This window comes from Peromyscus leucopus, chromosome 1, assembly GCF_004664715.2.
Source record: "Peromyscus leucopus breed LL Stock chromosome 1, UCI_PerLeu_2.1, whole genome shotgun sequence".
NCBI classification, from domain to species: domain Eukaryota; kingdom Metazoa; phylum Chordata; class Mammalia; order Rodentia; family Cricetidae; genus Peromyscus; species Peromyscus leucopus.
This window is the reverse complement of record NC_051063.1, coordinates 112769136-112795325: the sequence shown is the minus strand read 5'-3', so window position 1 is coordinate 112795325 and position 26190 is coordinate 112769136. Positions and strand designations below refer to the sequence as shown.

At 41.0% G+C, this 26190-nt stretch overlaps 1 protein-coding gene across 23 annotated transcripts in view; it reads left to right on the top strand.

Moving 5' to 3' along the window:
- The window catches only part of Dlg2 (discs large MAGUK scaffold protein 2), a 1876145-nt gene that overhangs the window by 1538784 nt on the left and 311171 nt on the right, over window positions 1–26190 (top strand). The gene's annotated exons all lie outside the window — the stretch shown is intronic.

Here is a 26190-nt window from a genome sequence, read left to right as displayed (position 1 = left end):
CAGGGAGCAATCACATCGGCTGGACTGGTTCACATTAGCTTTCAGCAAGTTCAGAACTCAGCAGCGCAGTTTGCAGGTGCTCCTTGGATGGTATGTTGGCCAGCCAAGTGGAAATCTGCTGAGATATAGACTAGGAACAGAAGTTAAAATTCAGGAACTTAAAGGAAAACTTTACATTTGGAATTTCTTAGTTTGACCTGTGACAGGTGGATCTAAACCTTATGATTTCTTGACTCCTTAGATGAAAGTTGTAGATGTATTAGCATTACCACTGTATTGAAATCCACATTGAAGAAAAACCAGGGGAACAGATATCTCTTGTGTCATAGCAAAAGGTATGGCTTTGGGTTAAAAAGCATGAACATTTTTTCTATGAATATAGAGCCATATATATATATATATATATATATATATATATATATATATATGGATATATATATCCATTGAAAAGCACCTTTAAGTCTATATTTAGAAGACAACCAAAGGAAATTTAACATCTTGAGCTTGTGACTGAATAGTAAGTAGTCAGTATTCTACCAGTTTATCAGAATCCTAAATGTCCATGTTAAAACTGAACCCTTGAAATCTCAGTGGCACAATATATCCTTATGATTTGTATTTCTTTATCTTAAGTCATTTTATGAGGCCCTAAGAATTATTTAAGTTGTTATAACCTCAGACCCTTACATACCTTAGAACATTTTTTTAGAATATCAGAATGAGACCTTGAATGGACTTTAATCATTTACCAGAGACATAGTAGTTATTAGAGAACAATCATTGTAAAGCATGTTCTTTTAGTAAAAAGTTACACCTGAAACCTGTTTATCCTTTAATATGAAGCCTGTGAACAAGGCAAACCTGTCTGCCTTTTCTTAACAAGAGACCGAGTAGCTTTAACTAACTAATATACTAACCAATGAACTAACAAGGTAGTTGTAATCTTGAGGGAAGGAGCTGTTAACTGGTAAAGCTTTCATTAGCCTAGTCACCAAACATCATCAGAGATTTGAAAAAGACCAACCAAAATGACAGAGACTTACTGGCTACCTAGACAGCCACCGTAGGTTCCTCCATGGTCGTTGAAGGCAGAGGTCCCAGGGCAGCATCAGACTTTGGGTGCCAGGCCCAGAAGATCTGACAGACTTTCCTGTGGATTAGGAACTTGGGGGGACTGGACTATCTTATCTAGGCAAAGTGGGACAATTGACTTCCCAGTGTCCTGCTTGTCCACAGTCTGAACAGGGTCTTGGCAGCAGTTGAGATGAAGGACAGTTTTTCAGCCAATGGCCAGCTTTGCCACATTTAAAGCAAGCTCTATGTGGAGGTTCTTCTGTGCCCATCACCTTCCTTGGAGGAGACAGGGGTGCTTCTAGGAGCTAGCATGCCTCTTTATATTAAATACTTTCAATGTCATATTTTCAGATCTCTGAAGCATTTGGATCATTATAAACTAAACATTGTTTGTTTTAGGCTTAACTTTGAAAACATACATAAGAAGCTAATCTGAACATATCAAAGAATTTGATCCTTTATGAAGTCACCCTTAACTTATATGTCTTAACTATCTTTAACAGTTTCTAATAAAAATAACAATTACTGAATTGAAGCTCTTTTAATATCAAGATAAGACTTTTAATTCATAAACACAGTCCATAAAGAGACTGGGAACTTTTCTGATCCTTACATATGTACTATTAGAGAACATAACAGTTCCCATGTGACTCAGTTTACCAAAATAGCTATAGCTTAACAATGTTAGCAAAAACAAGGTTAGACATATATCTTCAAATCAGTCTCTGTTAGTTTGAATAGACCTTTAGTAAGAAGAGACATTCTCTAAGCCAGTGGTTCTAAGTTCTTTCTCAGACTGCTCAGGTCATCATCTTACTGTATCCTAAGACAGGAATACCTCAGTCTCTGGTATTTAACTGTCGTCCTAATTTTTAACCTTTTATTTATTTATTTATTAAGATCATATATTAGTAAAGACATTTTAATAAAATACCACATAAATTTCAAAATATCCCATAGCCTTATATATTTAAAACATTTTTTTAAAGATGTTTCTTTAAAATATCCAGTTTTAGGTTGATTTTTTTTTTTTAACTTTTTGAAAAACTCTGAAATCTTTTAAAGAAGTTTAAAATCTCTTAACTGGGTATTTTGGTAATGTCAAAATAAAGTACCATTTTTATTTCAAGGGTGAAGACATAAAGCATAACCCTAATTTGTAGAAGGCAAAACCAAGTTCCAACAGTGTAGACAATCCAATGTCTCCAAAATCAATACCAAGTGGATTATTTTTACATTACAAAGTTTGACACTAGCAAGATACATTCTTGCCCATGAAAGCATTAAAAAAGCATTGTTTTTAATCCTATATTTTATAAGCCTGGTTCTTAAGACAGAACAAAAATTATACAAAAATCTTATTCCAATTTAAAAGTATCTTTTGAGACCTGTTATCTCTTTGGCTGGCTCATATCATATTGTTGCCCTCAGTCAAGATGGTGGTAAAGCCATGACACCTGTCCTTCTCAACCCAAGTCAACATGGTGAACACCCACATGGCTGCCCTTAGTTAAAATGGCAGCGAGCCATGTGTTGTTTCAGAACAGCCCCAACCCCAGGTTAGCAGTTTCAGTTACTTTTTGTTACAGATGTTACAGACTTTTAACCATACCCAATAAGTCATTAATCAATAATAAGGACATATAGAACACACATATAAGACCAGTCAGAAATAAACACGAAGTGGCCACGCGCATTTATACATTTACTTGAGCCGGAGGCAGTTTTACTCTGCTCCGTGTTTGCAGCAGAACTTACAGGCACAGATCCATAAAAATAAACAACCCTTCTTCTATCTCCTCCAGTGTTGGAATTTCAGGAGAGAAGTACCTTGTGAGCTTTTGAATTCAATTTCTGAGAGCAAGCAGCAGGGCTGCGCTTGGTCATGGGACTCGCAACTCCACATTACCCTCCTTGTTTCCCACCCCAAGCTGAAAGACACAGAGACAGACCAGACGCATAAAACAAGACATAAACAACAGAAAAAGAAAAGCCAACAACAGGAAACATGGGACTGCAACATTTAACAACTGGAGTTCTCTGTTCCAGAGCTCTATCAGTTTTTCCTGTACAACCCAGATGCTAGGCACCCACCAGGCTGAGGCGTTCCAGGTTTCTCTGGCCCCCAAATCCTTGCGGTGCCCGTCCCCCATTTCCAAATATGCTTAGTGCTTCCACTCTTGGCCTCACCGTGTGTTTAGAAAAACAGCTGGTAGTTCTAGCTAAAACCCCAATTAACCAGAAATAAAAGCAGAAAAAAACAGAGGACTGTGGGATGGCTCCCTGTGGCCTGGAAAAGGATTTTGTAGGTCTCCTCAGACCCGCTTTGTACCCAGTAGGGTACACCAAAACCAAAATAAAAAATCAGACAGAAAAGTGTCATAGAGTTTTAAAAAGCTTTCTATGACTTACCAAAAACAGGAGGCCTCCATTAAAAAAAAAAAAAAAATGCTTTCTATTTCCTTTTTCAAGCATGGCTGTTCACTGGAAGTGGGGGTCCCCTGGAGCTGAAGTGAAAAGCCAAACTTCAGACTTTGGGATGGAATTATCTTGCTCCATATGTTAATCCTGAAATTCACCAGAAAAACAAGTTACACCATTTTGGCCGAATTTAAGCAAGCTGTTATTAAAAAATATTAAATACTGATCAAGATGGAACATGGCCAAGACCATCACCTGGAAATTTTCCAGGTAAGTGGCCTTGAGACACGTTAGTGAAGCTTAACCCATAGGCCACTGTACTTTCTCATGAGGCTTTGTTATTAGTTTTCAAGAATGCCAACTCCCGGAATCCCAAGAAGTTACCTGGTCCTTGTCAGGGGTTACCTTTCAAGAGCTACAATTCCCAGAATCCCAGGAAGTTACCTGGTTCGTGGGAAAGTGGAGATTATAGTTTAACTTTGGGTCTAACATAAAACCCACAATCAAACCTGAAAATTGGTGTTCAATCCCTTGATCACACATGGTAGAAGGAAGAACTGACTCCCTCACTTTGGCCTCTAACCTACACACATGCACAAGTACACACACACACACACACACACAGAGAGAGAGAGAGAGAGAGAGAGAGAGAGAGAGACATTCACACAAAGTAAATATTTTTTTTAAGCATGGAGAACTTGGACAGCTTACAAAGGAAATTAAGAAAGCCTTAGATGGAAGAAGAGGAGAAGCCTAGGCAGATGCTGCACAATCGCTCCAGGTGATAAAATTATTCAAAGGCAGGAAATTCTGTCTACATTGTTTCCATAGAAACGCTCATCAGGGAGGCTCGTTCCCTGAAATTATCATGTCAAAAACTAACTGCAATCAAAACAATCAGGAGCTGAGAGCTGCTCAACCCAAAATTCTTGATGCTTAGTGCATATTTTAATTAAATTATAAACCATGGGAGGGAGATAGGAATAAGAATTATAATCGAAGCCATGGCTTGATTAATATTTGTGATGACAATTTAATTGTAAAGATCAAATTGCAGGTAGAGAAATGAAGACAAAGAATAGTTTTCTGGAAACTAGTATCTGAGATGATCCACTGGAGGACTACTTACTAAAGTCAGGAAGAGCAAGAGTTCAAAGAGGAGAGATTTACTTGATAAGGACAAAGTTAAATTCAAAGACCCTTAGGTAGGGTTCAGATACTGGGAGAAATGGCCTCTCTCTTCCTCCCTTGTTTGAATGGGTTTGTTTATTGGGTTATTTTAGAGGGGACTTTTACAGGAAATATTTTCTCTGCAGAATGAGCGGCATGAGGGCAGGGTTGTTTGTGTCCTGCCAATCACGGCATCCCAGGGCCTAAGCCAGTGCAGACACACAGGCATGTGAGCAAAGGGGAATATGGTTGGTGCAAAGTAGAAGTTGAAGGAGCCTGTCCGCAGAAGTTTTCTTGTGAACTCTTCCACCTAAACGTTCAGGTTTTTCTTCTGTCATCTGTGCCATCTAAGAGGACCCCTGCTGCCTCTGAGCTCCAGTGTGGCTTTGGAGAGAGAGCTCATGAGGCTGAAACCTTATAGAATGATAACTGAATTGTGGCTTCCTGGGTTGTGCCCCAGGCCTAGCATTTTATCACTCATGGCAGCTGTGATTTGATGATGACAGGATCTCCCTGCTTCTCAGTGGAGTTGTTAAATAGATAACACTCCATTCTTTACCCAAGGCCCATGGCCTTTTCTCTTCGGGTAAAACAATTTGCAGGGATTTTTTTTTTTTTCTAATGAGAACCTCTCCTGGCTTATCCCCAGGGTCTTAAAACTTAGTGCAAGTCACTCCCAAACAGCTATCAAAGCCTGGACTCCCCTGCCTGAACCAAGACTAGCCTGTTAGCTGTGAACGCCTCTGTTACTGTGTGTAATAGCGAAGAGCATCTATTCGTTGTGATTAGTACTTTCTGATTGGCCAAACAATGTTTCCATTTGTTTTCTCAAGGCGACCTTGAGCCAGGCAGGGAAAGCACCATTGTCTTGGGTAAGTTGTACATACAGTGTAACAGGACCGACCAGAAACCTGGACCAATGTTTAGTTGGTCTTCTCTTAGATAATTTTCCCATTCTTTGCATAAACTGGCAAATGAACCAAGTACTCCAGTGAAATGAAATAAATAGAAGGCAGCTGGGATTGTTTCCTGAAAATCCACAAGATGGCAGCAAAAGATTTTGCACAGGGCTATATGAATGCGGCTTTGTATGTGGATGACGGTGTGGAGTCTTAGTATTAACTATAGTTGTTACCATACTGATAGATTTAAAATACATAATTCAGTGTAGAAAAGATAAATCAAGAATGGAAATAGAATTAGTGCATTATTTGTCTATTTTTAATTGTGTGAGTGCTTTTAAAAACAAAAGCAAACCTCATGATCCTCCTGCCTCCACCTCCCCAGTGCTGGGGTTATAACTACGTGCTGCTATGTTCAACAGTAGTCTCATTTTTGGTTGTGAGCCTAGCCTTTAACGGCTGAGCCATCTCTCCAGCCCATAGTAGTCTCATTTTTAAACAAAGTGCCAAGGATGAGACGGGAAAGCTGAGACTGGTGGTTTCTTGAGAAAGCTCAAAAAGGTGGCTCCTTCTTGCACATTGTGTGCTCCGTGTTTCTCTTATTTGAAGGTGAGAAAGACAGGAACCAGTGAGAAATCAATCTTCCATGTCATTTAATTTCTTTTTATTTCTTCTTGTTCAATATCTTCCTTAGAGGTGAAACTTCTTGATGGATCGATGATGCCATGTAACAAATTATAGACACGGTTATTGCCTTTATCTCTCAGGTCTCACGGGCAAAATAAAGTGCACACAACAATATACAGCTCTTCTTCATGTAGTTTCATTATCCTACCTCCAACCGGGACAGAATCCAGGGTGGAGAAGTACTTTCCTTTTGTTTTCTTAGTCTGTGCTGTATTGAGCAGAAGTTGCCTTGACTGATGGAGATCCTTATTATGTACACATGTGAGAAGTTCTGAGTTAGCTGTGCCTGGAATTGAGGCCAGAAACTCTTTCCAATCTACCATAAATGTGATCGTGTGTCCCTTAACACCAACATTATGTAAGCAGATAGTACTTACGCTTTGAAAAGCTGACAGTAACAAAAAGGAAAACAGAACAAAAACAAAAAGCTTAAAGTCAAGTGATAGGTCTTCAGTTTTGAAGTCCTGTGAACATTTTCTCATACTACCTATTCTTCTCTTTCCCTTTTTCCTGATTTTTATAATTTCTTTCTGTTATTATACTAATGACCATTGCTTATAAAACAGTCAACTCTCATTTTTGGTTACTTGGAATAACTATATTTTCATCTTGGGCACCTGTGATTTTTTTTTCCTTCTAGGAAAAGTCTAAGGCAAACTCTTAAGATAGCATCTCTCCATTCCCATACTACCATCCGTCTAGTGGCAAATATGAAGTTCCACTCTATTTATTCACTTATTTGTCTACTATCCCTATCTACAAAGACCTTGATAGAGGCTTCTGAGTTACACTGCTACAGGGCATGTCGTGATCACTGAGCCATGTGTTCACATACTCAAGAAGTGTTCTGTGTCCTTTGAGAAGTAATGAGTCAGTTCCTATCGAATTAAACCATAAGGAAAGTACAGAGAAATAAGTGATTTCTGCAGGCCTCACAGGAAGACCCACATGGGATCTGAGCCCTCCTTGCTCCCTACCATAAGTCTAAAGTGAGATGCTTCTCATTGGGTCCAAATAGAAAGCCATGAGGTCCTACATACAAGATTCAAGAGCAGTCTAAAAAAACGGATATGCGATACAGAAGATTAATCAAGTATCTTGAATCCCAGGATGAAGAACTGGAGCACTAAGCTAGACAAGGCTAGGCAAAGCAAACGGAGCCCACATGTAGCTCAGTGTGACCCCAAACCCTGACCCTTTTGCTGGTCTGCAAAATGAAAGGATGTCACTTACAACCCCCAGAGCCCTCCCAGTTCCTTTGTACTAGGAATATATGTGTGTGAGAAAACTGAGTGATAAAAAGGATGCACTAAATATTCTGAAATAATTAATTTCTGCTTAAACAGGGTCGTTGCTGTATTTCTTTTCAATTAATAGAATGTTTAAAACTAAAAAGGCACATGCCTGTGCTTTTTCAGAGGAGATGGTTAGAATTTAATCATCAAAATAAAGCTTAATGTCTTAGCATAACTTCCTCTTAAAATGTCTGGCCTCACCTATAAAGCCCCATTCTTTTCTTCATCGCCTGGCATACCTAACCTTTTACCCTTTGTCTGAGATATTCTCCCTACGCCCACTTCCTTCCCCAGAATAGATGTCTTCCACTAGTCCTTCAACTCTGAGATGGTTCCACGCTGTATGCCTTCTCTTCCCACTCATAGCAATACACACAGGATCTCCTCCAGGTTAGTTTAAGACACCCCCTGCCCGTTCTCTCTACACTTACCACACTAATGTGTAAAGTCACACTTAGTTCTCCACTTTCCTCACTAGACTGTAACCAGGAGAATGTCATCCTTGTTCACCTGACACATTATGAATGTCTTATAAAACCAATAAATAAATAAAGTCAGACCAATATTTTAACTAAATAGATTCAGAGTGAAGACCTTGGAGCATAATATTTGGCCAAGAATACACATACATAATACAGATGTAGGGAGAAGGGTCTGGTGTACAGACAGATGATTTTCTAAGTGTTGCCAGCTGACAACAATGTGTTTATCTAAGCCGACTTTGAGATTGCAACAACTGGTCTTTTATAATAGTATGTCTTCCATGTAGCGGCCACTAGAGGGCAACATCCTCAAACTCTGAACATCCTTTGGGGTGGAGAGAGAATAGTAAAATGTTTTCCCTTTTTTCTGATTAAAATGTGTATGGATAATCTTATGTTTGTGGTAGTTATAGGACCTGTGGGCTGTAGTTTCCATGATTAGGGGTTTAACAGTTATAATTACCTTTCTAGTGTGAAATTAAAACCTAGATTAACTGTGATAATCACATCTCCATGCGCTGCAAATATTATCTTACACAAGCCTCCTACCACACCGCCAGGGAATACATTCTTCTCCCAATTTCTAAAGAAACCATTCAGATTCAGTAGCATTAAGTGAGTGCGTAGCTATAAGAAATCAAAGTACCTATAAAGACTTACTAAGTACTTAGATGTATCAGGCATTTCCCATTCCCTGCCCAGTCAGACAGCTGGGGAGGAAGGGGTATCAAAGTTGTCCCCAGCAGCACAGAATTGGCAGTGTATCCTTAGAAGAGGAACTGTGTGTGGTTTTTAGTGACTACAAGGTATCGTTTGGGGATGATGTCCGAAGGGTCTATCTCAGGACTGTCTGCAGGCATGGAGCCCTGGAAGACCCTTCTGTTGTCTGTACCAGCTGTGCCTGCCTAGCTTTCATAGGCCATTTGAGTTGCTGTATGTTTACTGGGGACTCAAGAAGTCACAGGTTAAGGATGATGAACATGAATTATTAGATTACAGGGCAGAAGGGCAACTGAGATGTCCTAAAGAGAAAGGATAAAACAAGGGTAAAGGAAAATGGGGTAAAAATTAGTCGTAGCAACATGGGATCATACCTGTAATCCCAGTACGCTGGAGGCTGAGGCGGGGGATTGGTATGCGTTTACATTCAGTCTGGGGTTTGGGATGGGACTGTGTTTCAAATCATGAAAAACAGAGCAATCATTAGATGGAGTGAGGTCCATCTGTCTGTGAAGTAAGAGTGAGTCTGACTTCGCAGAAGCTAAACTAATAATTCCAGAAATCGGAGTTTTCAAACATTGAGGAGGATATGGATTCACAGAAGGTGGACCAAACTTGTTTACTGCCTTAGTCTAAGTAAACACCAGCAGTGCCTTCTAAAGGTCCTCAGGAGGCCTGGATGCACCAGGTACAGCCTTGCATGCTAGTTCCAGAAGCAGGCTAGGTGGAGGCATTATTAATCCAAGGGGCTTCTCCCTGCAAACTTGAGAAAACTTGGCCTATATCTGGCCTGCTGCTCTCTTCCATTCTTTTCCTCCTTGCACCTCCTGATTGAGCAGCCAGCAAATGGGATGCAGGGATGCCACTGACTGCCTTCAACATGGGAGCTGTGGGAGTTGTCCACACTGTCCAAGGGGCTCTGTCCCAGAAGGTGAGTGGGGACAGTGAGAATGTGTATCCCACACAGGGCAGAGGACTCCTCACCTCTGATCTGATGCTGATGACTGTCAAGGGTGAACTTACTGAGAATTTTGCTGCAAAGGATGTCAGTCATCACAGTCAGATCTTCATTATAGGAACTACGTGACATGACTATCATCACCATGCTCAAAGTTCTGTAGGGCTGCTGTGAGGAAGGACCAAGACAGTGCCTGTCGCATTTGAGTTTCTTCGGTACGTGGAAGGAGTTAGTTAGTTGGTGTTGGCTATTGTTTTGGTTGTTGTTGAAGGACTTGCCAGGCTCTTGTATGAAATGGGTGTTGACTCATCTACACTGCCCTAGAAAGCACAATCTGAAGCAAAGGAGCACAGAGAAAGGGGCTGTGAATTCGGTAGGTCTCCATGGTGGAACACCAATGGTCTTCAACAAGTCACATGGGCTCACCCAGTCTCCACACCTAGGCCAGCGATTACTTGCTGTAGCTGCTCAGTCCACTAACACTAACATACCCAACATAGTCTCATGTACCACAATGTAGTTGCTCATTAGAAGTAGATCAACGGTTCTCAACCTTCCTAATGCTGCGGCCCTTTAATACGGTTTCTCAAGTTGTGGTGACCCCCAATGATAAAATTATTTTTGTTGCTACTTCATAATTGTAATTTTGCTACTGTTGTGAATCATAATGTAAATATTTGATATGCAGTCTATCCGATATGTGACCCTTGTGGAAGGGTCCTTTGACTCCCAAAGGGATCACAACCCAAAAGTTGAGAATGACTGCAATAGACAATCCATAGGGATTCAGAGAACATATCACAAAGTACTCCTGCGACAGGTAGAATTTTGTTGTTGTGTCTTTGTCTGGACTCTTAGTACTTAAAATATAACTTGTCCTCACTTTAAAACTTTCATCATCTAATGTGGCATAAAGCTGTCCTACAAATGGACATTCATTAAAAATTATTCCTTTAGAGGCCTTACCTTCTGAGGAGTGGATGAGAGGTGGGACTGGGGTAGGTGTGGGGATGAAAGGATAATTGAGACTGATATGTAAAATATGCAAAAAAACACCTTTTTATAAATAAATAAATAAATAAGAAAAAAATTATTCCCTTAGAATACCATTTGGTTTCCATGGTAACTAGATTTTGCTTTAATTTTTTGTTTTCAACGAGTAAAAGGAGATTTTAGAATCAGAGTATAATTTGAACCCAGCTTCTCTATTAACTAGATGTGGGATCTGTGAACAGGTCTTTGATGAGTCACCTCATCTATAAAATAAAGCCAATAACTTTTGACTCAAAAATTCTTGCATTCATTGTACCATAGGGTATGCAATACCCATCATAGTTACCCAGGTCAAGTGGCCTGCGTCCTTTGGCAGCAACACCAGCTGGCCCAAAGTTAATGGCTCTGCAAGCTGAGCTGGTCTCAGCTCTAAGAGCAAATGTCCTGATTTCTAACTGACTGCTTCATCTGGGCCCGGTGAACTGGCCTAGGTCCTACCACATAACCTGAACTCCAGTGCATTTTCACACTTCAGTTCTGACCTGGGAATTGCCCAGGGGTCTAATGGTCTCAACTCTTGTACTGCCCTCTTTCAATGGAGGCAGATGAAATAGTTCACACTGAGGTCAAATAAGGTAAACAATCTCAACTACCTGTGTCAGCATGTTAGCAGCATATGTTTAGCCCAAGGCTAAATAAATTCATTGTAACTATCAGATGATATAGTTCTCAGTAACTCTAAAGAATGAATTGCAGAAAACAGTGCTCTGTAGCATCTCAAAAGCAAGTAGATAAGGTTGTGCTCTCTCTAATGGGTGCCTTGGATTCTTACAAATCCTCATATATGGTACAGGCCATGACACAATACAAACAATCAGTAAATGTGAATTTAAATGCTTGGGGTCATATCAGATGCCCAGCTATAGTATAGTGTGTGTGTGTGTGTGTGTGTGTGTGTGTGTGTGTGTTCACATGTGAGCATATATATGCATCTGTAATTATTAGAGATACCATCCCTCAGAAGCCATCCATCTTGTTTTGTGAGATAGGGTCTCTCATTAGCATGAGCGAGTTCAGCTTGGCTCTGAGCCACAAAGTCCCCAGTGCTGTGATTATAGGTGACACTGAGCTTTTTACTCAGTTCTTAGACTTGAACCCAGGTCCTCTTGCTTGCATGGTAAGCCCTTCACTGACTGAGCTATCTCCCGAACCTGTTCATATATGCTTCCTAGTCCACACAGGCACAGAGGCCCGACAGGCCACTTAGAGGAAGGGAGTTGGAAGACATAGTCACAGCACTCTTCTTCAGCTGGAAACAAAGTAAGTAATGGTTTGTCTAGAAAATGTCGTGGGGCCACCAAGATGGCTCAGAGGGTTAAAGAGCTTGTGTCAAGTAAAGACAACAGGATCCCTAGGAGCCAGATGTAGACAGAGAGAACAACTCCCACACGCTGTCCTCTGTCCTCCACATGGACATGACCGCACAAACAGACACGCACAATCCATACACATAAAATAAAAATAAATAAACATAAACTATAAACACACACACATGTGCATGCTTAAATGAGCAAACAAATAAAATAGGAAATGTTCTGTACTGAGGAGAATCATAAAAGTAAAATTTGAATTAGACTTTCTAAGACAAGGAGGCCATGCAGCATATGGCAATTAACAGGGCAAGGATTCCTTGTCCGTAGACAGCACCACGCTAAGACATGGTCAAAAGCTTCAGGCAGAGGGTGTTCATGGCAAGTTCTTCCAGATAAAGGCTCATCTTGGAAGCCTATACCACAGGGTCCGTTTATCTGTCTCCCTTTTAATTTCCTTTGATGACTTTAAACACTTCCCACGAACCCTCTCACACTTCCCACACACACTCCCAGTCCTGTCTCCCACATATTCTGTGGGGAAAGTGGGGTTCTTTGTGTGTGTGTGTGTGTGTGTTGTGATTTCCTCTGATCTCTTTTTCAGAGTATGTCTTGGAGCAAGTTTCGGCTCCTTAGCTCACAGCTCAACGCTGTTCCGTTAGACAGTGCAAATTCACTCTTTTCTGTAATCGCCAATAACAAATATGGATGTAGTGCCACCTCCCGATTTCCCGAGGCAAAACTTTTCACATTAAACTCATACACCTACCTTCTAAAACTACTCTGGCAAGAAGAACCAGCCAGATTTAGTTGGCAATTTTGTCTTTGAGCTAAGAAACAAATGTCCTGAGGTTTATACACCAAATAATAGTGTTGTTTTGACTATTAACTGCATACCCCTGAAAAACAATTTTTAAAATTTGCCTTCTATTCATATTAAAAATACAAAATTAAAATTTCTTCCAGTGATTATTTAGCAGTGGTTTGGGACTAAATGATGCAGAGTTGGCATGTTTCTAGGTAAGTGTTTCCAGTTTTGTGAGCTTTGCCCTCATGTGGATTTGTCTTTCTATAGATCTGTATTTGTAAAATCTATATGTAGAATCTTCACAGACACTTTGATCCTAGAACTGTTGGTTAGTGACAGTCGTGGAACTGAAAAGTAACTTTCCTTGGCTGCTCATTTGAAAAAGATGCTTAAATGAAACAAAAAGATAGTATTTAAATTCAATGTGTTAAAAGAACAGCTGCCATTTGTTGAATGGATTTTTATACCTTAGTCCTTAATATAATTCTGTTCCCCTTTGGAAGTAGATATTCTCATCATTGCCTCATAGACAAACAGAGTTAAAATTCCAAAAGGTCAAGGTATGGGAAAAGCCCATATACTTTCCTTTGCCCCACAGATAGATAGATTAGATAGATGGATGGATGGATGGATGGATGGATGGATGGATGGATGGATGGATGGACGGACAGACAGGATAGATAGATAGATAGATAGATAGATAGATAGATAGATAGATAGATAGATAGACAGACTAATGATAGATTAATTCTATGAAATGCAGTACCAATTTTCATCCATGTATGATAGTACACATTGTTTAAGTTCTTTTCATACAAATTTTTTATTTGCTACATCTCAGCTCTTGAGATAAAATCCTATAAAGTAAGGTGTGTTCTTATTGACAGCGAGTGCCTCAACAGTAAAGTTGTCTCTTAAATATGCACAAGCTTGGGACGTGGTAGAGGACCTATTCTTACCAAAAAAGTACTTCTAGAATCAATTATCAAGTAAGTAAATATATGGTTTTTATAATGAATGATGTTAAAAGAGGTATATTGTTCTTTGCAGAATCAAGCACTATACAAACGCCCGCGCATACACACAAAATCACAAAGATCACAGAATTCTAACTAAAGAAAAATTTGGATAGATCCCCTTGTACAATATTTTTGTTTGTCTCATAAATAAAGTGAGTGAAGACTCAAAATTCTAAAGCTAAATAGTGGCAGATTATAGAGCCACAATCAGTGAAGAGTTTCAAAATGTCACCTGTCCCTGGGGTTTGGAACCTATGATAACATAAGAGGAGTGATCAAAATTAGCGTGTTACCTTAAGTGGTTTATGTTTTTCAGTAGTGTGTGTGTGTGTGTGTGTGTGTGTGTGTGTGTGTGTGTGTGTATCTGTGGTGTCTGCATGTGTGAATATATGTATGTCTGTCAAGAACTGCAGCATCATTTTTTTTAGAGAAATAGTCACTTGATTGCATACAGCTCTTGATAGATATTGTCATTAACCAAATAGGAGTTTTGCCTTTGAAACCAAACTTATTTACTAACATTTTAATTAATTAATGTTCTGAAAAGAAATTTACAGTACCAGTTCACAAGCTAAAAATTTCTTTTAAATATAACAGATAAAGTTATACTCATTTTTCCTAGAAAATAAAGTGTAAATTATGTATTTTCTTGGTGAGTTATATGTGTTTTGTGAACATTTATTGGTCTCACACTCATCCAAAAGCCACACCTTTTCCTTGTTTACCTCACTTTCTTATTATACCTATCTTTTGGAAAAGCAATATTCACAAATAATGTATTCTTTGCAAATGGGAGTTCTGCATGCAGTAATTGCCTATTATCTAGTACAACATTCAAGGTTTTCATTATTCTCCAAATATGGCTTTCTCCTATGTTTCTTCAACCTGTGGCATTTCATAACTTCAGTCTGGATAATTCTGCTACTTCAGTATGGGAAAACAAGTTCCTCTGGCATGCCTGTTTGACATTTTGGTTGTATTGATGGAATTAGGACAGTTTTTTATGAACTTTTCACATTAAAAAGTTCAAGTAGATAATGCAACTTTAAAAATTCTACAGTAAACACAGTCAGCTGCAGTCTGCCCTCTCATCAGAGCAGGAGAAATCAGCTAGGGAAGAAAAGGAGGAAGTGGAGGCAGATCCATCCAAGGGATCAAGCAGGAGATATTCAAGCACAGCCACGGCCGGAGGAGCATGGAGCCAACTCAGACAGCCACGGAGGAAATGTGAGGCAGAGGGGGTAAGGGAATGTGGTCCCTCCTGATGTACTGATCAGCAGAGGATCACAGAGGTGAGACCCTAAGTGTAGGACAGAGAGGAATAGAGAATGAGGGACAAAGAAAAAACTGCTCAAGAATGAAGCCCCCTCCCCAACCCAGCTTTGCAGTGTTGTGTATGTGGTGACTCTTCCAGGTGGCATGTGTTTGCAAAAGAGAAATCATTCCGGCTTCATGCAGTTGCTCAACGGACAACAGAAAGATAGAGCATGGGGAGTTTAAAGATTCAGAGTCATATTCTGGGTCCTGAGAAACTCCCACTGATGATAACAGCAAGAATTGGTTGTGTATATTTTATTCTTGGGCTGACAAGTGGAATGCGGTAAATGAAGCTTTCGAGTGACAGGTCCCTGCTCCCTGCAGCCTCTTGTGCTTCTCCCTGTCCTTACTGACTTCATGCTGGACAGTCCGATCCCACAGATGGTGGCAGAAGCTGCTCACCCCTTACAGCCGGCCTTTCCCCAAACTGAGTCCAGTATGGCTCACAGTTAAGGAAAGAGATGGGTCGGGAGGTGCAAGCTTGGTCACAGGATTCTTACAAATTTGATGTTAAGATGCTCTGGGAGGCCGTGCTATCTATGATGCCCAAAGCTGCAAAACTTCGGAGAGGAACTACCCCATGTTCCAATCCGTTGCATGCAAAGGAAGCAGCTCCTCCAGACGGGACTCCCACATGCCTCGAGGGACTTTTCCATAGCCAGAAAAGCATTAACCCACAGAGATGACAGCACTCGCAGGAGCTGGGGCTGCTCTTAAAGCCACCTTTTCTTGATATACTGAGGGATCCTTGAGCCTTGTGCATAGAGGGAGGAGTTTTCTCAGCGTTGGTAGCTGTTTGAGGCAGAATGCCACCTGTAAACCTGGGGCAGCAACTATCAGTTACTGTAGAGAAAAGGGGGGAAGTAGGGGGAGAGAGGATAGTTTGTATGTCACACAGTCTGAAGCCCTTTTCTTCACTCTGTTAGTTTGGAAACAAGTACTGATCTCTCTGTACCTCAGTTTCCCCATTTTGAAAGTTGCCTTTACTGGATCAGGCCCTCTGGATAAGTGAGACAGTTGATTAGCTTGATCTGTTTGGGAGGCATCCAGGTAGTGGGACCGGGTCCTGTCCTCAGTGCATGAGTTGGCTGTTTGGAACCTGGGGCTTATACAGGGACACTTGGCTCAGCCTGGGAGGAGGGGACTGGACCTGCCTATACTGAATCTACCAGGTTGAACTCAATCCTCAGGGGAGTCTTTGCCCTGGAGGAGATGGGAATGGGGGGTTGGCTGGAGGGAATGGGGGTGGGAGGGGGGAGAACAAGGGAATCCGTGGCTGATATGTAAAATTAAATTAAATTATAAAATAAAAAAAAGAAAGTTACCTTTAGTCTAGGTCTTAGAGGAACTAGCAATAGAAAGCCTAACAAGTACCTTCTTGGTCGATAGATGATCACTAGTGTTTTCTTTATTAATAATCACCTTTCTCATGAAAATTCTGGTCACAAGCCATTTTTTAAAAGCCATCTGTCTGGAGTCTAGATATGTACCCTATTTCACCTCCTCTCTTTCCTTTTATATGCTCCTGATTCTCTATCCTGTTCACCCGTTCTTTATTGGAGGTTAAGCTTATGCTACAAACTGAGCCATAGTGACGATCGTGATTTCCTGGTGCTGTTTTCTAATTAAAGGAGTATGGACTTACAGCTCTGTTCACCTCCAAGCTCCGGCAACCAGCCATGGAAACTCAGACTTTTCTGGGGAGCAGCATTCTGTGGGGAGCAGCATGCTGTGTGCTAAATTGAGAGGCCTGGAAAGGAGGGAATTGGTGAGCAATTAGAAAGGATTTCAGTGACAGAAAAAAAACGGGGGGGGGGGGGGCCGGAACCTTCCTAGCCTATGTAAATGGAAAATTTTCTGATGCTTACAGTATCCACTGGGGACCTCTGAAATGCTGAAAAGCCAAGACTGGTTTATGAAGTCTTGATAAACACTTGAGAGAGTGGAGGAAGAGTTGGAGGAGCCGGCTTCCAGAGAAGGCATACTGACGGCAGCCATTGTTCCTCTTCTGAATTTCTGTTTGCCTTTTCCAAAGAGTTTTGAAATGTTTCTATAGCTTCCTCTAAATCTCTTTTATAAATCACTGACTTTGAGTTCCCAAAAGATGACATATTCAAGATGGAAGCCCTGACATAGGAAGCTCTGCCCACCCAGTGCCTCTTCTGTGGGTTTCTGGGTATCTCTCCTATTTATATCTCTCACCTCAGTTTCTTTCCTAGTTTGTCACCCTTTCATTATTAGCTACTGAACTGGCCACCAAGTCACTGGCAGAGTAGTTCATAGTGCCTCTGTAGTAAGAATCTTAAAAGTTCTTTTTTTTTTTTTTTTTTTTTTTTTTTTTTTTTTTGGTTTTTCGAGACAGGGTTTCTCTGCGTAGCTTTGCGCCTTTCCTGGAGCTCACTTGGTAGCCCAGGCTGGCCTCGAACTCACAGAGATCCGCCTGGCTCTGCCTCCCGAGTGCTGGGATTAAAGGCGTGCGCCACCACCGCCCGGCAAAAGTTCTTATTAATAAAATCAAACCCGAGGCCAGTTATTGGGGTCAATGCTGGTAGATCAGAGAGACAGAACAAGCCACAGCTATCTCACCTCGCCGGATTCTCAGCTGGTCTTGTCTCCTCAGACTGGAGGCCTCTGAGTCCTCATCCAGAATGGGTCTCAGCTGAATTACTGCTCAAAAGCCTGAATGCTTAACCAGCCAAAATCTTAACCAGCCAAATGCCTCTAGTTTTTGGTCCTCACGCCTTATATATCTTTCTGTTTTCTACCACCACTCCCTGGGATTAAAGGCTGGCTTTCTGGGATTAAAGGCGTGTGTCACCATGCTTGGCTATTTCCAATGTGGCCTTGAACTCACAGAGATCCAGAGGGATTTCTATCTCTGGAATGCTAGGATTAAAGGTGTGAGTCCCACCATTTTCTAGCCTTTGTATCTAGTGGCTGTCTGTTCTATGACCCCAGATAAATTTATTAGAGTACACAATATTTTGGGGAACACAATACCACCACATGCCTCTTCAGAGGAGCAAGGGTCTGTGGATCTTTAGAGATCCTAAGAGTCAGGGAGGATATTTACCAGGCACAAATAAGTCTATAGTCCCTATAATTTGTAGTGACCACAATTTGTGTACCACCCTGGGAATACAAGAAACCTATAGCAATTGAAGGCCTGCCTTCATGAGGGTTACAGTCTAGTTACTGATATTTATTCATCAGGAACAGATAAAGGAAGCAAATAACAGAACAAGTTATGTAGTATTACCTACTTTTTAAACAGTAACTATATCTGGAGGTAAATAGTGTTGTTTCGAATGATATATAGTCATTCACTTGCATATACAGGCATGTAAGAGACAGGACTATAGAAGGTGTTTTGTGCGTGTGTGTGTGTGTGTGTGTGTGTGTGTGTGTGTGTGTGTGTGGAGGGGGGGTACAGAGAGCAGTTATATGTTCAATTAATTATCAATTGTTACCTGAAGGCTAGGATAGAAAGATGTCTACAATTTCTAGTACTGTTATTTATTATTATTATTATTATTATTATTTTGAACTGTTTTAATTGCTTAAAAATAATAAGACACTAAAGGAAGAGAAAACTTTATGTGATGCTGCTGGCTTACAAGGCTGCTGACCAGGTGAGTTGCACTTGACCATCAACATGACAGCAAGGCTAGAAATGTAAAACTTAACCTTGAAGTGAGAGAAAATGAAGGCATCAGGGAATCGCAGGAATTAAGAAGTTGAGCAGGGACCAGGAGGAGATCTACAGGAGCAAAGCCAGAATGGGGATCCATGGAAAGCTAGTGAGTGCTGGAAAGGTTTGCTTAGGAGCTCCAGGTATGTCATGTAGAGCACCAAACACTAGAATTTTCATCTGGACTCTGTCACACAATGATGAATGACAGTGGCAAGCAATTTTATCCCCTGGGCCTGAGTCAGAGTATCTATGATATGTGAGGACCGGCCAAGAAGAACTCTAACACTTCCCACATCAAAGAACACTATGGGCTGAAGAGAGTAAAGAGTTGTGACAAATGCCTTATTGTGGAAAACCTACAAATTTGCACATGGGGCTGAAGAGATGACTCAGTGGTAAAGAATGCTTACTACTCCTGCAGAGGAACTGCGTTCTTTTCCTAGAAGCCACATGGAGGCTCACAACCATCTTTAACTCCAAATACAGGTAATCTGATGCCCTCTGCTGGTCTCTGCAGATGTTTACATGTGTGTGGTGCACATAAACTAACACAGGCACATATTCAAAAACCTAAACATAATACATACATACACACACACATACATACATACATACATACATACATACATACATACATATATTTGAGCTAGAGAGATAGCTCAGCAGTTAAAGAGTAATTGTTACCCTTGAGCTGGAGAGATGCCTCAGTGTTTAAGAGCACTGACTGCTCTTCCAGAGGACCTGAGTTCAATTCTCAGCACCCACATGGCAGCTCAAAACTGTCTGTTATTCCAGTTCTGGGGGATCTGATGTCCTCACACAGACGTACATATAAACAAAACACCAATGCACATAAATGAAAATAAATCATTAAATTAAAAAATCCCTGAAATATTCTTAAAGAAAACACCTAGGAAATTTGAATAAATATGTTATGTAGCACAGAATTAGTTTTAGTTTTGTTAGGTTCTTTTGGTAGAAAATGACATGATGGTTATACAGAAAACATCTTTACACTGAGGAGATGTTTTGTTGATGTGCTATGTCGAATTGGCAGAAGGTCTGTGAAATTATTCAGAAAAGGTGATGGTGGGTGAACCTCTGGACCACTCTCTTGGTTCCAATAGAAAGATGGGTAAGAATTAAAGAAAGGAGTGGGAGAACAAATGTTCTAAAGCTTCAAGAACTATTGATTCTTAACGAAAGTTCTGTGAGATTTCAGTGTACCATTCTCCAAGTTTTCTTTTATTTGAAATTGCTCAAAATAAATTGGAAAGGAAATCTATTGTAACAGTCTGGATCAATATTTAGGACTTGTGTAGAAAATTAGCTAAGAACAAAATAAAAAGACAGCTTTGAGGAAAAACAGATTCCTAAGTATTATTTCTCAACAGTAATGGTAAATGCAATCTGATTTTCAGTCTTTGCATCTATTTAGATGCAGCAATGAGATTACAAAACCCTCCTTAGTGAATTAATGAGGCTAATAGATGGTACTCTAGGATATGTGGACGGAGCCTTCTTTGCTGCTTTCAAATCTGTGTGCTATTTTGTGCAGAATTTAGATAACTTAATTTAACAAAATTCATTGGGAATTGGAATATTATGTGAAAGTTATATTGGTGGCCAAAAGAACACGAACTTCAATTCCATCATTAAAACTGCTTCACAGAGCCATCTGACTGGTTCCAATCCTGACATCATTGTCTTCCAATAGAATTGGACAGTGTGAAGTGTCTCCTCCCTCATGGCATCCTCTCCTTTCATTTCTTGGATTGTACCTTTTTTTGTTTGTTTGTTTGCTTTTTTGTTCGAGACAGGGTCTCTCTGTATAGCCCTGGCTGTCCTGGAACTTGCTCTGTAGACCAAGCTGGCCTCGAACTCACAGAGATCTGCCTGCCTCTGCCTCCCGAGTGCTGGGATTAAAGTCCTGTACCACCATGCCCAGTTGGATTGTAATCCAGCTCTTGACTGGTGGCTTTCATTCATCTTTGATGGTTTCCTTTTCAGTTGCTTTGGGGTTGGTTTGTTTGTTTCCATGTTGGTCATATTTTCTTCATGTTTCTTTAGGAATCTTGATCCCACAACTTAGCTTTAATGCCAACGAAGTACAAAGTACACAATTATTGGATGTAGAGTAGCTACTCAGTACATGTTTAGTACCTAATATATGAGTTTGCAGGCTCACGACTACCAAATTCCGACTTTCTCCATATCAGCCCTGGTTCTCCCTGTGCGTAGATTGCTTACTCTGCATGGAAACAGCTGCACTGGGAAACATCTCAAACTTGGCGTGTGTAAAGTGGGATGGATCACCTTTATCCACAAATCTTGAATCAACCTCACGTCATCTACTTAGATACCCTGAAGTCTATCCACCTAACCTCTTTAAATTCTTATTTTTATTTGTGTGTGTGTCTGTGTGTCTATTGTGTGTCTGTGTCTGTGTGTGTGTCTATGTCCTTATGTCTGTGTGTGCCTGTGTGTGTGTATCTGTGTGTACCTGTGTATGTGCGTGTGTGTCTATGTGTGTGTATGTCCTTATGTCTGTGTGTGCCTGTGAGTGTGTATCTGTGTGTACCTGTATGTGTGTGCCAGTGTGTGTCTGTGTATGTGTCTATATCTGTGTGTCTGTGTCTGTGCCTATGTGTATCTTTGTGTATCTGTGTGTGTGGTGTGTGTCTGTGTATGTGTGTCTATGTGTGTCTGTGTATGTCTCTCTGCGTGTGTGTGTGTGTGTGTGTGTGTGTGTGTGTGTGTGTGTATGTATGTGTCTGTGTCTGTGTGTATGTTCATGCAGTTAGTTCTACCTTCCATGTAGTTTTCAAGGTCATCCAGCTGGGAGGCAGGTGACTCTCCCTTCTGAACCATCTTTCAGGCCCATCAATCCCTGCTGTTCTTACTTGGAGTCATTATCACTGACCTTGTTGTGAGTTAAAGTCATATGTTAAAGTTGTATTTTTTTAAAGCTTCATGGTATAACTTTTAATATTGGTATGGTTACCTGTGATGACTTAAAAATCATACAGATTTTACTGTAGGCTTTAAAATGAAACATAATCAACCCCTTGCTTCAGCATTTCTCCCCCACCTAGCCACAGTGAGGCCATTTAAAGCATCCATTAGTATTTGGTCATGTGGTCTCTCATAACCAATTCTCTATAATATCTTATATCCTTACACCTGTTTCTATAGACAATTGGAATTATATACAAATACCCCTATAAAGCTTTCTTTTGACTTAGCAATGTATCATGGACGTTTTTCAGTTTCAGAATCTTACACATGTAAGCCCCTCAAGGCACACTGGTGGCCAGACCCCTCCCCTGAGGACCCCTAACTGCCAGGTTCCACCCACAGAACTCTAACTGTCCTACAGGCTGGACCCAGTCCCCAACCTACAGAGTAAAAAGCCCACACTCTGGCCTTGAAATCCCATCAATCCCCACCCTGGAAAGCTGTACCCTGAAAAGTTACACACACACACACACACACACACACACACACACACACACACACAAAGAAACTCTATATAAACCCCGCCCTCTGTTCAGTTCCCTGCTGTTTCTCACCCTAGCAGAGGCAGCCACCTTCCTGGTTTTTTCCCTCCCAATAAATCTCTTGTGTGAGATTTGTTGTGTGGTGTGACTTTGTGGTATTCCTTGGTTCCCTGCAACTGCCAGGATACCTTTCCATCTGAACTGTATGACTTACATTTGGTGACAAAACCGAGTGTTTCCCCTTGGAGGCCTAAGCTGCACTGGGACCCTATCCCTCATCTCCAGTCCACCCACAACAGACTCATCTTCTGGCTCACTGATTGCTCAGTACCCCATCCACCAGTGGCAATCAGGTAAGTTTCCTTTTGGGTTGGTGTGAACATTTCTCTGAGTCTGGGGAAGTGACCATTGAGTATCCTGTGCCCTTCTGGTACTCTTGGAAGCAGAAGTACCCCCAACATAATCTTGCAGAGTATGGCTAGCCCTCTTTACCTGACCCCATCCCTCAATCTTTGGAGCTGCAATCCTGCAGCTTCCTTAGGCCCAACTGGACTATTTCATCCCTTCCTGCCTTCTTATCCCACCTACCCTTCAGAGCTGCCTTCAATTCCTTAGCTTTTGTGACTTCATTCTCCAACCTTTTCCTGTGGATGAGACTCCCCCTAGAGCTCGGTTTTCATCCTCACCTTCTGGCATCTGCAAAAGCCCTGGTACCAGGCACTGTGGCTCTCCTCTGGCTTAGCTAGGCTAAGACCCTGTCTTAGTTTGGGTTTCTACTGATGTGGAGACACCATGACCTTGACAATTCTTATAAAGGAGAAACATTTAATTGGGGTGACTTACATTTTTAGAGGTTTAGTCCTCTATTATCATAGTGAGACATGGTGGCATGCAGACAAGCATGGACTCAGAGCTGAGATTCCTACATTTTGGCTTGCAGGCAACATGAAGTTGTCTGTTTCACTGAGAGTAGTTGAGCATAGAAAACCTCAAATCCCAACCCCACAATGACACATTTCCTCCAACAAGGCCACACCTACTCCAACAAAGCCAAACTTCCTAATAGTACCACTTCCTTTGGGGACCATTTTCTTTCAAACCACCACATTCCACTCCATAGCTCCCAAAGGCTTGTAGCCATATCATAATGAAAAATGCATTCAGTCCAACTTCAAAAGTCCCTATAGTCTACCTCTGTGGACAAGATTGTTTTTCAGAAATACCATATTGTGAGTGGCCACAGCTGTGAAGAAAAGCCCTGTCAAAGCAAGAGATAGCCAGTGCTTCATCCAGCCAAAGAGGTCAAAATGGTTCTGGAACCTTTGGTGGTAGTCGTGGAGGCAGTTTTGGTGGCAATGGCAATTTTGGTTGAGGAGGACCCTTTTGTGGTCGTGGTGGCTGCAGTGGTGGTAGTAGATATGGTGGCAGTGGATATGGCTATAATGGATTTGGTAATGATGGAAGCAATTTTGGAGGTGATGGAAGCTACAATGATTTTGGCAATTACAACAATCAGTAATCAAATTTTGGACCAGTGATGTAAGGAAGCTTTGGAGGCAGAAGCTCTGGCCCTTGTGGTGGTGGAGGCCAGTACTTTGCTAAACCACAAAACCAGGGTAGTTGTGGTGATTCCAGCAGCAGCAGTAGCTATGGCAGTGGCAGGAGGTTCTAATTACAGCCAGAATACAAAGCTTGGCAGGAGAGGAGTGACAGGAAAGCTACAGGTTATAACACATTTGTGAGCTCAGCCAAGCACAGCGGTAGTAGGGCCTAGCTGCTACAAAGAAGACATGCTTCAGACAATACTCATACGTACCAGTCAAAAAACCTCCAGGACGGTGTTTACAACTAATTGTGTAAAAGGCTATTGTAATTTCTGTTCTGCAGAAAGTGTAAAGCATTTTACTGTAGACCTCTTTTCATCCATGCTGCTGATTGCTAAATGTAATAGTTGATCATGATGCTGAATAGTTGTGTCTTTTTTTCTAAGTGCTGTGTAAAGTTGGTCTACTCTGAAGCCGTCTTGGTAAACTTCCCCAACAGTGTGAAGTTAGGATTCCTTTAGGGTGGTGTCAAGTTCCATTTGGAATTTATAATTGCTTGGGTGGAGAAGTCATTGTCTTCAAAAAGTGTGGTGTAATTAAACTACCAGTTATTATTGTGACGTTAATGAGTTTCACCATTAAAAGGGTCATCTAAGCAAAGTCACAATTTGGCTACAAAATGGTTGTTGACTCACCCTATGCAATATCAAAATTGAATAATGGTATCAGATAGAATAACAGATGATGAAGCATGTGTACCATCCACTATTGTGTGTAATCAGTAAATATTTTCTCTTGAAAAAAAAAATCCTCATAGTCAATAACAGTCACAAACTTATTTACAAGGCTGAAGTTCAAAGTCTCTTTCTGAGATTCATGCAATCTCTTAACAGTAATCACCTATAAAATCAAAATCAAAAAGCAGATCACATATTTCCAAACATATAATGGCACAGGATATACATTACTAATTCAAAGTGTAGGGAAGGGAGTATAGCAAAACTGAAAAACAGCTGGGCAAACTCCGAACTCTGCATCTCTATGTCTGATGTTAAAACATTCTTCATATATCCAACTCTTTTCAGCTTTGTTGACTGCAACACTCTTCTTTCTCTTGAGCTAGTTCCACTCCCTGTTAGCAGCTCTCCTCAGCAGGTATCCCAGGGCTCTGGCAACTCCAACATCTTGGGGTCTCCAAGGTAATGCAGGCTTCAACTTCACAGCTTCACACAATGGCCTCTCTAGGCCTCTATTCAGGGACACCCCTGACACAGGCCTGACCTCAGTGGCTTTCCTTAGTTGCTCCTTGACTCTAAAGCCAGAACCACATGACCGAAGCTGCCAAGTTCTGCTGCTTGCTGGGGCTAGAACATGGCTTCCTTGTTCAGTTACATCTTCACCAGCTTTCTGTTTTCAATGGTTATCTTCACTGCCTAAGCTTGGCTGTCCTTGAACTTATTCTGTAGAACAGGCTGGCCTCAAACTCAGAGATCCCCAGCCTCTGCCTTATTAATGCTGGGATTAAAGGCGTGCACCTAGCTCTAAGTTTTTCTTTAATTCCTTTTCACAAGTTGAAAATTTAGCTGGGTGGGATCTTGCCCTGAGGTCACCATTCCCTTTGTTCTGTTTCTTAATCTATTTATCTCCTCTTGAACACAGGATTTAGCTCCATTTCAGTTCCTGGAGTTCCTTTTCTCCTCAAATTTTACATTTTCTTGCACTTTTTCATTATAAATCTTACTAAAGTTACCACTAATAACCACACGACAGAGTCTATACTAGGCTGTTTTGGGATTTCCTCTGCCAACAGAGTTAATCCAAATCTCTTCACTGTAGCTTCAGACTCTTCAGACAAGGGCAAAAACACCACATTTTTCACCAAAATATCACAAGAATGATCTCTAGACAACATATTAAAATTCTTCTCCTCTGAAATCTCTTGAGCCAACTCCCCACAGTTCAAATCAGACTCAGTGTCACAGTCTTCCATTTTCCTACTAGTATGGCCCATTATGCAGCACTTGAAGCATTCCACTGTTTTCCTAACCCAAACTCCTAAAGTCTATATCATTCCAAACAGAAACATGGTCCAGTCTATCACAGCAATACCCCAGTCGCTGGTACCAACTTCTGTCTTAAGTAGTTAGGGTTTCCATTACTGTGAAGAGACACCATGACCATGGAAACTATTATAAAGAAAAAAAAAAACATTTAATTGGGGTGGCTTACATTTTCA